Source organism: Gymnoscopelus braueri, assembly GCF_963280865.1.
Source record: "Gymnoscopelus braueri genome assembly, chromosome: 9".
NCBI classification, from domain to species: Eukaryota; Metazoa; Chordata; class Actinopteri; order Myctophiformes; family Myctophidae; genus Gymnoscopelus; species Gymnoscopelus braueri.
The window spans coordinates 19,526,613-19,538,854 of NC_137610.1; the positions used below are offsets into that span (position 1 = coordinate 19,526,613).

The window sequence follows — 12,242 nt, forward strand, 5'->3', positions numbered from 1 at the left end:
GCAACCTGCATGCGTTCATGTACTTGCATGTGCGCAACCCCCCCCCCACACACACACAGCAAAATCCTCAGTGTTCATTTATTGATGTCTCTATTTGCAACACTGAAAGTACACCAATGTAACTTACAGGTCTATTTGGTTACATTATACATTTGTATACTCTCAAAGTTAAATCGCCACCAGGATTGTGATCGTGTAGTATAACTACCAATATAGTGCTGACCAGAGGGAGGGCCGAGGGAGGTGAGTCAATGAACAGAGGAAGTAGTCATATGGGTGGAGCTGTTAGAGATGTTGGTAACTGTGGTAGGCGATGACATCATGTGTGACACATCTATTACCAAACGACAACCACATCTGCCTCCTGGTAACGACTTGATAATGCATGTCTGACACAGGAAAAGATCATGTAATAATGACAGAGGAGGAAGATTAACCTAATGCAGCCGTGGTGGTTTTCCAATATTGAACCAAATGTTGCTGATCTCCTTGTCATGTTTCACTCAAGAATACTGATCGAGTTGGGACAACATTGTCTCTTAAGACGCAGCTGAACCACATGAACCCTAGCGTCTCTTCTGGGCATGTCATTATAGGCGAACATTCAGCGAAAATAGCTGATCTACAAGCTCTATGATGCGTTGTGAGTTTGTAGATGAGCTATTTTCTCTATTTGACGTTCAACAAAGTATAATAGGATTATATTGATATCTGTATACCAACCACAGAACGACAGAAGCTTTCCTTGGTAACAACTTCAAGTTGACATCATACAGAATGGCAACGTCAGCGATGTCATTACTCGTGACAGAGCTCATGGGGAAATAACTTGGAAATCCCGTACCTTTCCATGACATGGCAGAGTAGAGAATAGAATATGAAGTTCAGTTTCACTTTCTGCTTTAGAGCGACAGTCAAAAGTAAACTTCAGGCATCCTATTTATCCTGCGTCGCCCACATTTCACCCACTTCAAAAATAAATATTTCCATTTTACCAAGTGAACTGGTCAGACTCGAAGCAATGCAATGTGTCAAGTTGCGCTTTTTGTAGTCTTAATATAAATGAAGACAGCTATGTAATAAATGTGAACACTAGGACCCTATAAGCTAAACAAAACCATCCCTACTTTTACCATAAAGTTATGCTGCATGCCCAATGACATCAATGTTACTAGGGACATATTATCCCCCTCTGGCCCTACTATCTGTATCTGCCCCACCCTGACTTTAACACTGCCGTCATAAATAGAGGTCTTGCTGTCACTTAGGAATAGAAGATCCATCTGCTATGTGTCCAGCAGAGCAGTCTCCCGTCTGAAATGGATGCCTTCATGGCCTTGTAGTGTATTCCTATCCTATCCTGTGTGATGTGCAATGAACAAGGGAACATACAAGTAAATGAGATATAGAATAGAATAATATTTACACACTCACCCCCTGTGTCTATTCTAATGGCACAACATATTCTATTTTAGGTACAACACACATATAGAATACAAAATTACACATAACACCTGCAACAAACACTATGTTACCCGTCATGATTTAATAGGCACCTAAATTCATCTGTCATCCTATGTTCTTTATGGGCACTGCATATGTATATAATTCTGTAAGGAAAAACAAAAAACAAGACTAAGAGTCTAAAAGCATAGCGTGGCCAGCGACATGGCTGCAGTCACTGTTGAGTGTTCCTCCAGCCACACTGCGTAAAAGGGTACGGTTAGGTAGCACAGGGAAAGCGGAATTGTGGGGAAAGAGAAGGGGTGGGGGTGGAAATGGTGAAACAAACATATGACTGATTGATGCTTCACTGCGTCATTGGAGTGCTAAAAAAAAGTTGAAGCGAGGTCAACTTGTCACACAGCGACAAGTGACAGGCGTCTCTTATAGCTTCATGGCGCTGGCTCATTGCAAAGGTATAGCAGCTTGTTGCTTTTTCGTTGCTAGTGTGAACACAGCAGCATTATAGGCCAGGTGATCATCAGCATTTTGGCCGACCTGAATGGAACACTCTTTCTTCCTTTGGCGCTTTTTACCCCCTTTTTTCTCCCCAATTGATCCCTCCCCACGCACATTTCTGTGTGTTGTCACTGCTGTTGTATCCTACCGACTCATCTGCCAGTGAGGAGCCCCCACCGGGAGGACATGCCTTCGTCCTACTCCTCCCGCCCAACGCTCCCTTGCTGACAGGTGCCGCACCAGCCCGTAGGAGTGGAGTATGTGTAGTGACAAATATCACCCTCCCCACCGGTCCCGTCTTCCCTCGCCTGAAGTTAACACAGGTCAATTGTGTTCGTATAGACACTTGACAAAGTCGGATGCACCGCAGTGGATTCGAACCACCAGACTCCGCAGTTTTGGGTAGCTACTGTGCCACCCGAGTGCTGAATGGAACAGCTCTACTCTTGACAGCAACACACAAGCACACACAAACAAATACACACACACACACACACACACACACAGCTGCACTGTTCATTGCCTTGAGGAGAGGAGTAACAGGTGACATCAACATGGCCTCAGGACAGTCTGAGCGAGCATGATACACAGAGAGCATCCAGAGAGAACTCCTTTCACGAGGCTAACGCTGTGGCACAGAGTCAGAAACAACACACGCACACTCCAAGTGCAGTAAGTCCAATATTTGTCCCTGGGTCTTGGGTGTGGTGTTGTATTAATAGATGCTGAATACGTGTACACCTCTGTCACAACGTCTGACTCTCTCTGTGTGTGTGTGTGTGTGTGTGTGTGTGTGTGTGTGTGTGTGTGTGTGTGTGTGTGTGTGTGTGTGTGTGTGTGTGTGTGTGTGTGTGTGTGTGTGTGTGTGTGTGTGTGTGTGTGTGTGTCTGACTGCTGATCAGGGAGCAGACTTGCTGATGAGTGGACTCTTGGCTAACTGATGTTAATGATTGATGGAAAAGGGAGACTTGTTGCTCACCAATATACATAACACACATTCACCCACTTATTCTCTCTAGCCCTCTCTCCGTCTCTCACTCTCACACACACACACACACACACACACACACACACACACACACACACACACACAACACTGTTGGTCATCACACAGCTGCCAGAGTGTGTTCTAATGGAACAGGTAGCTCTCTACACCATCACCAATGTCAACAGCAGCCTTCTTGTAAAAACACCCCGATGGCTATAATTCTCAAGCACAACAGGAAGAGAATTACCCCGACCCCTCAATCTTGTGGCCAAACATTTAGCTTCCTTCTTCCTTACTGTAAATAAACCAATCTGGTACGAGGTGCAGCTCGTCCTGGTTGGTGTGTGAAGTCCATTTGCCAGAACCAGAGAGCTAGCCTCGCTCCTCACAGCCTTCTCTCAGTAAATAAACACCGGCGTGAGTACAGTGCAATGCAGAGACCAGGCTGTGCTGACACAGGCAGACAGGGACAGGCAACAAGACTCACATCGAGGGCTAGCAGGGGGCTTAAGCCTGTTATTACTGCTTTGTTTTGAGCTCTAGGAGCCAACAACGGCAACAGGGTGAAAAGTTATCATTCTTCCGTTACAGCCCAGCCAATCAGAGGCTTACCTTGACTATTTCTCTGGCAAAACCCAGACATGCTGCCTTGTGTCTCAGACCCTCCGTCCATCGTTGGAATGACAGGCTTGAGACTAATCTCAAGCCTGTCTAATATGCAGGGTTTGGTTTGTAATAAAATAAAATAAAATAAAAGAGGGGAAAAAAGCTACAAAATCACAATGCGTTGTGTTATGAGCTATTTTAAAAATGTTAAATATTTTTTTCCCCCGAATTGTTAAATTGTGATATTATCAAAAATAAATATCAAACATACCTATCAGACAGTCAGCATTTCCCAAAAGGAAATGCCTGTGTTTAATTCAGTCAGACCAGAAGCAGGGTAAAGCATATTGCCCCATTGGTGACAAAAATTGGGGGGCTAGCAAAAGCAGAAGCATGGATTTTCCCCCTAGCCCTCCCCCAACAAACCGAACCCTGCATATACGCATCATAATAATGTCTACTGCTTGAACGAGCCTCCCTATAGCCTCACAACTTACAACCAACACCAAAACATACTGTAAATCAGTGTTAACATCAGGCTCACAGTCATACTCTGTAGGCGATACATTAGGTGCCAGCACAATTCCTTTCATCATGCATGTTAAATAACTGGATCACAATGTGTGTTCAAAGGACTGAAATGTACAGCCTAATATGCAAATTTGATAGTCTGCTATTTGTATATTTGAGGGGGGAAAGAGAGAGAGATGCTATCGCTATCACTTTCAAAACTAGGCCATGATGCTGGCTGATTAATAATCCAACACATTACATATGGGGAGGAAAGGCTAAATGAATCTTTGATAGAGAGTTGCTGTTGTGCCACTGTGGAGTGCAGCCACTTGTTGTCAGCGAGGCCTGGCTGGCAGTGAGCTGGCAGTGAGCTGGCAGTGAGCTGCTGTGTCTGTGCAGGTGGTTGCAAGGGAGCAGTGAGGTGCCCACCCAGGTATTGGGGCCAGATGAGGACACGACCACATGAGATCACGATATCTAAACAAATAGCAATAGAGCACAACTCATTTCTGGTCTCACTGTTCTGTACTACTGATGGTTATACCCTCCATGTAGTACACACTCACATACACGCACACACACACACTCTCTCTCTCTCTGGCTGTCATATCGCATAGCAATTAGTGTCAAAATATCATGGTCCTCCACTAGAGACATAATTCGTTCCAGAAGGACAACAATTGTTCACGTACACAGAGTTATTTACACAGCACTAGATGACCAATAGTAACAAAATGTGGTCCATTTTGTTTTGCTCAAAACACAGCTTTATGTTCTGTTCATTACAAGGAAGCAAAAATCACTAATCAGTAGCAAAACATCTGAATAAGCCCCATATCATTCAGGATAGCACTTCGACTTCATTGAAAAATCACAGATTTACAGGGATAAAAATGTGAACCAGTTTACCATAAGAGAATACAGGAGAACTTACCTACCCATAACATCCTCAGTGTTAAGTTTAACACTGAGAGTGTGTGTAAAATGGACTAATAATGGCCAGACCGGCACCAATGCAAGTAGTCGCAACTCCTTGCAACAAAACCTTGCAACTGCCATTAGGGATAATGGTTGCAAGTAGTTGAGACTAGTTGCATTGGTGTGGAGTGTGGACTGGCCTTAAGGGTTAAAATTAACACTAATGATTTTAGTATGTACTATTCACTACGGGTGCAACAGTTCAAACAAACTTATTATTTAAAAAACGTTTTGAAAATTGCTAAAATAGCAGATCTACAAGCTCACAACACGCCGCGATCCGAGTGTTGCCATGCAAGTGTCACAGCGCCAACACTTTGTGAGCTTGTAGATCGGCTATTTTAGCAATTTTTGCCTGACACCGTTGTATGACAAAGTGGGGTTAATCAGACTAGTTAATCGATTACAGAAAAGTTAATTAAAAAATTTTTGTCGATTTGTTGATAACTTGATATATATAAAAAATATATAGGCTATTATTTAAAAAAAAAAACGCTAAAAGAATATTTGATTAATTGAAAAAGTATTCGATTGAAGAAAAGAATCGATAGTTGCAGCCATACTATTCACCTATACAACTTGAGAGAGCGAGTCCACAGCCATGGTGCTAGTGTCCACACACAGTCTCATGACCCTCTCCATTCCCCGGTCCACTAAATCTTTGCATGGCTGCGCCCTTTTGCTCAAGGAGTGCTCTATGTCTGTGTGTGTAAGGTTATTTATAGCCCCCGCCACCTCCAGCCTGGGAAATTAACAGTTCATTTTGAAACCCTAGAGCCCTGCCTGGACCAAGAGGATAATCTTACATGACAGCTTACTGAGGGTGCGAGCACAGCGCAGCGAGAGAGGGGTGATGGGAGAAAAGAAGGAGGAACTAGGTGAGGGAACGAGAGAGGGCTGCTCTTTTTCATAAACCAAGGGCACAGCAGCCGACCACAGGAGGGAAGGGGTCGACCTGGAAACAAACAAGAGAAAACTAGAAAAAGTGCTCCTCGGAGCCAGGTCAGGTAAGTTATTGTGGCCTCCTGGTGGCGCTATAATAGGCCAATGTGAAAAGGGTGGCATTTCTTCCTCGGCCTACTGGGAATGTGCGTGCAAATTTTCACGGAAATCGCACGCCACGTTCATGATTTCAGACATTTTGTTCAAAACGGACCAATCCTGCAAACTTTGGAAGTCAACCTTAGCCAATCAGGATGGAATATGAAATATCTGACAGATGCGTCTTGATCACATGACTATAGAGATACAGTGTACCGATGTGCGTGATGTTTGGATAAAATCTGAAGGATTCATATCCAAAAATGTATTTGACATAAGTCGGCCTCCTGGTGGCGCTGTAAAAAGCAGATGTGAAAAATGCAGTGCAGATGTTTTTCCTTGGCCTCTAGGGAGTAGGCGTGCAAAGTTTCACGCAGATCGGTGCAGTTATAGTTAAAAATGCAAATCGGCCTGTTATAGCGCCACCATGAGGCTGATGTGAAAAGTTTTAAGTGCCATTTCTTCCTCGGCCTAGTGGGAATGTGCGTGTGCAATTTTATGGAAATGGCAAGCTGCGTTCATGATTTGAGGCAGTTTGTTCAAAACGGACCAATCCTGCAAACTTTGGATGGTAACCTTAGCCAATGAGGATGGAATATGGGAAATCGGACAGATCAGGGTTGATCACATGACTATAGAGATACTGTGTACCGATTTGCATGAGGTTTGGTTAAAAACTGTAGGAGTAATGGGGAAAAATGGGTTTTGCACAAATCGGCCTCCTGGTGGCGCTATGACAGGCCTATGTGAAAAATTTGAGGCAGAGGTTCTGAATTGGCATCCAGGGAGTGTGTGTGCACAGTTTCGCAGCGACCGGGCCAACGGTGCCTGAGATTTGGTGGTAACACACAGACAGGACACACGGACGGACGGACACACGGACACACGGACACACGGACGGACGGACGGACAGGGGCGAAAACATACTCTCTCGCCATGCCTTTCGGCCTGGCGGAGACAAAAAGAAAGAAAAGGGGACGAAAAATCCAAGCCGTTGACGTTGTCCTCTCGGTTTTTCAGAGCCAACATTTTTGCCAGAGAGCCCACCTGTGTGGCTACTAGGGCACCCGTTGGACACAGAGGTCTTGGTTATATTTTCATGACATCTCTTTTTATTTCCACAATCGCACAGAGCATGCCTCATCCTTTAACCTATTTAGACCGCGAAAGAATCTGTGTCATTTTTTTATTTCTTTGGCTATTCAAAAACAGCAGATATACAAGCTCATAGCTTGTAGAACTGCTATTTTTGAAAAGTCGTGAACATTTGTGCAAATCTTTGAATATATGTATTTTTTTTTAAGCAAACATTTGTAACTCAAATATTTGCTTCTGGGGATTCTACAAATGTCTTCTAAATCCCAACAGTTTTCTGAGAAAAACGTATGTTGCTATAGCAGTGGGGCTCAAACTTTTTCATGTCTAGGACCCCCAAAATTATATATATATAGCCTATATGGCCGCCGACCCCCATCTAAAAAAAATTTGTTCCATGGACCCCCCAGAAGCAAATGTTCCCTTTAAAGAATATTTATATATTCAAATATTATTCAAAAATAGCAGGTCTACTTGTATATCTGCTATTTATGAATAGCCAAAGTATAAAATATGAATAAAGTGGTTACACAGATGCGTTCCCGGTTTGAATGGGTTAACCTTGCAACGAACCCCTCTTTCAAAAGAGAACACACCCTGTGGAAGGAGGAGGGCACAAGAATGGCCGTCTTTCTCTGCATGCATTCCACTCTCCATTAAAGCGCTTAATTGGTTAAAGGATCCATACTGGCAGAGCCACAAGCCCACAGCAGGGATAATAGATTTTTAATGGAGCGATGATGGTAAGGAGAATCTCTCCAGGGAGGTATCACAGTCAAATACTGAGAGACCAGGACCCATCCTGGAGCCACTGGAGCCCACCACCCCCTCTCTCCCTCCCTCTGCACCTATGACATCATCCCCCTAAATGGCATCCAACCATCAGTGATGACAGGCAGCTGAGGAATCACTGTTCTGTTCTCCATAGCCAATAAAAAAAAACACAGGGTGTTGAGGATTTCACATCATTCAGAAAGCAGAGAATCTATTAATTCATAGACGGTGTAAATACTCAGCCCTCAAGATGACCTGTAAAAGCACATACAAATATGATTGGTCTTTAGAGCAAAGTTCTCTGTCTCACAAACGCAGGTGAGAAGAACGCATCAACCGTGTATCTACTGCATGTAGAGCCTGTGTGCCATGGTGGCTTCTTTGAAACAATCCGCCCTTCGCTTGAAGGGCTGTCTGAGTGACCTTTACCCCATTGGGTCATCTTTTCAGGTGGTGGATGCAGCAGCAGCAGCACAGATGAAAAGGCCAGCTGAAAGCCCCCCCCCCCCCCCGACCCCCTGGCCCCCACACAAAGGGCTGCCAGTTGGATGAGCCATAAGGCTCATCAGAGAAGAGAGGCCTCAGAATTCATCAGTGGTCTTGCGATCTGACTGAGAATGGGACAAACACCCTATTTTCACATGTTGTTAGGGCTGTCACCATTGGCATTGAACATAACACATAAAAAATAACATATTCTGTTTGCCTTTTAGGTTTGTAAACAAATATTACACAGGGCAGATATGACTAAAAATATCATATAATAACTTCGCGCTACAAGCAAAATGCTAAATAAATGCGATTAGATACAGCGATTATGTAATAATTGTGACAGGCCTCCCTGTTGTTCAATAAAAAGCACTCTGTGCCCAGAAAGCATTGTTTGAGCTGCATAACCATAGATGCTAGTGAGAGGTGCAGAGAGAAAGAGAACAACATCACCCAACAACACCCAACAACACCCAACATCCACGGTCAGCCCTCTCGACAAACAATCTAGCCTCCTCCTTCATCAGCATCCACTTAAGGAATACACAAACAATTTACAAAGTCAGCATCCAAGGACACTTTCTGTTCTGCACTACAGTCGCAAACATCTGGAATGCAGTTATCCGATGCAGTTTGGATTAAATCGTGATTCGCAGTCACAGACTGAACATGTAGGCTACATACATGCTAATCTACTCAGACAATGTCAAAATATCTATATCACACACAACAAAAAAACTTGGAAAAATGCAAAGAAGTGGCATTCAAGGGGAGGGGTTGGTTGGCATGAATGATATATGATTATTTATTTATTTTAAACATGGATGGAGTTTTGATTATCATAAGTGGTCAGCAGGATGGTTGTGTTTGTGGCTGTTGTGGGTATTGTGTCCTGTATGTTGTCGAGTTCACCACAATACACATAGGCTACGAACGAACGGTATTTCAGACTACAGCAGCTCACAGAGAGATAGAACAGAGACACAGACTCCCACAATGGCTTAACTATCCAGGTGTTTACCAGTGACGTCACTGGCGTGTAATGTATTCTATGATTACATGGAGTCATTGGGCCACGTCAAAGTCACCTGTCTGAGACTGGTCCATCTGACTTGAGCGTGGTTCAACTGGTTCTAGTGATACTAACATCACACTGAGAGTAAAGTCTGGATGCTTTAGCCAGCAGACATTGGTTTAACCACTTAAACCCCAGCATCTGTATCGTGGGGAAAGCTTTCGCTGAAAATAGCAGATTGACAAGCTCACAGCTTGTCCCCCACAATAACAGAAAACAGAAAATGCCTACTTAAGTATAGAGCCCTGAGGGACTCCATGTCATCCATATGGGGTTTAAGTGGTTAACTGCCCTGTCATAATTTGCCGTTTTCTTGCGTACGGCGTGTCCCTGTTCTCTGCTTTCACCTTGATGAACGAGCCTGGCAGAAACAGAGAACAGTTACCAAAAAATCAAATCCCTCCAAGAAGAAGTTGGCCCAGGAGTTCCAAACGCCTTGTAATGGAATGCAACTTCCGCAGTGCTGCTACATTCAGTTTAGACCAGTGTTGCCAGATTCTGCGAGAGAAATGAGCAACCAGGTCTATGAAAACAAGCCCAAAAGAAGCGACTATAATAGGCCACATGGCTATTTGAAAATAGACTATCTACAAGCTCGCGATGCGACGCGTTGTGAGCTTGTAGATCTGCTATTTTCGAAAAAATCTTTGAAGAAAATTTGGGGAAATTTGAAATAATTGTTGAAACATTTTAACAACAAAAATCTTGTATGGAGGTCCCTGGCACAATACTTTCAGATGGGGGGGGGTTCACGGACAATTACATATTAATTTGGGGGTCCTTGACATGAAAATGTTTAAGAATCACTGGTTTAAACGACATTTAGGAAACAAGGCCAAATAAGCAACCACACTTTAGAAACAAGCCCCCCCAAAAAAACGCAACCACCAATATTTACAAGGGACTTCCCAGAAAAAGAAGCCCAAAGTCGCTTATAAAAAGCGGACATGGCAACACTGTCAGTTTGTACTCTATGTGACGGGGCGTCACCCGTGTGTCTGTGCGGTCAGTCAACAGCAACCGTCAATAGAGCTGCTATGTATGCTGGACACACATAACATAACATAGGAATATATAGAATATATATATAGAATATATAGAAGCATGTTCTCTGACATTGAGTATGTAGGCTATGTTTCAATTTCAAATGGGAGAGAGAGCTAGATAGAGAGAGAGAAATCACAGCCAGTGTTGCCATGTCGTCTTATTATAAGCGACTTTAGGCTTCTTTTATTGTAAAGTTGCTTGTAAAAATTGGTGGTGGTTGCGCTTTTTTTTAGCTGGTTTCTAACGTGTACTTGCTTTTTACTTGCTTCCATTTTTTTTTAATTATTCTTAAAACCAGTGGTTCTCAAATATTTTCATTAAGGTTTTGTCCCAGGGTCCAGGGGGAATTTGTGTTAGAATGTTTCGAAACAATATTCCAAATATTCCACATTTTATTTCACGATTTTTTTGAAAATATGTTTATTTTCAAATAGCCGATGTATAGGTTTAAAGTGCTCATGTGGCTTCTTTTTGGCTTGTTTTGCTATACCTGGTTGCTTATTTCTCTCGCAAAACCTGGCAACACACGGATCACAGCACAGTGGATCCCCTGGATCCCTCCCTGCCAAGTTTCGATTCGAACACCCGAACTCAAATGATCAAATCTAATATATTTTATTCTATGTGGTTTAGAAACATGTCATGAAGATGATGGTGTATTATAACTAATAAGCGAACCAGGCTGTGCCTCAAAACCCCCGCTAATAACCCTGCATAATGAACGTCAGAATTGGGGCTGTTAAGAGCTTTGCTGCCGGGGCGTCAATAATAATGTCGTAATCTATTCTCAACGCAACAGTCAAACTGCGATCCAAGATCCATTCTCCACTGATTTACACAAAACACGGTTTGATCGGCTCACCGATGCCAGCAGCACACCATCCTTTATCACAGAAACACAACGCCTTGCCTTCATTTATATACTCCATGGTGTCTCCTGCCGCAAAAGAACAGATCTACATTAACCACTTAAAACCCCAGCAGCATCCGTATTGTGGGGAAAGCTTTCACTGAAAAATAGCAGATCGACAAGCTCATTGCGTCGCGTTGTGAGCTTGTCGATCTGCTATTTTCAGCGAAAGCTTTCCCCACAATAACAGAAAACAGAATAGACACCAGTATTTATTGAGCCCTGAGGGACTCCGGTTACCCATATGGGGGTTTAAGTGGTCAAGAGATGGCTGTCAGCTTGTAGATCTGTTATTTTTCGGCAAGAGACACCATCGTACTATACTATTGGGCGTTTAGGTGTAGCGACACATTCGTAGCACAACGCAGGAATGTGCGCTGCATACTTACAATAAGCAGAGCCTCCAATTAAAACACGGTGGGCGACGTGTTGTTCCTGCCTGGAGAGACAATGTTTCAACTCTGTTGCTTCTTCTTTCTCCTCAGATGAGCAGAAAACACACGGTTCTTCTCGTCTGATGGCTGATCTCCGGCTGGGCGGGTAGGGCAGCCTGGGGACAGAGGCACACAGCAGACAGACGAGCTCTTCCAATGATCCCCCGAAAATAATGATAATAATAATAAAATTACTTTTTTTCCCCCCTCCTCCAGTCAAATGCGTCCGATCTGAGTAAAAAAAAATCTACCCGCGTTGAACAATGTGCTTCCAGTGAGAGAGAGAGGGCGAGAGAGGATTGAATTGAATTGAGAGAGAGAGTGAGGATG

General features: G+C 43.6%; 1 protein-coding gene across 4 annotated transcripts in view; it reads right to left on the minus strand.

The window, feature by feature from the left end:
• The window catches only part of LOC308091476 (GTPase HRas), a 38,009-nt gene that overhangs the window by 11,997 nt on the left and 13,770 nt on the right, over window positions 1-12,242 (minus strand). For 2 of the 4 annotated variants that reach the window (XM_080437112.1, XM_080437111.1), the window contains exon 1: window positions 11,868-12,213. The exons of 1 other annotated variant lie outside the window; for it this stretch is intronic. The gene's annotated coding sequence lies outside the window, so the exon portion shown is untranslated. Of the gene's footprint in view, window positions 1-9,906; window positions 9,920-11,867; window positions 12,214-12,242 lie in introns of those variants that run through there. One more of the 4 variants, XM_080437114.1, reaches the window with a different exon arrangement.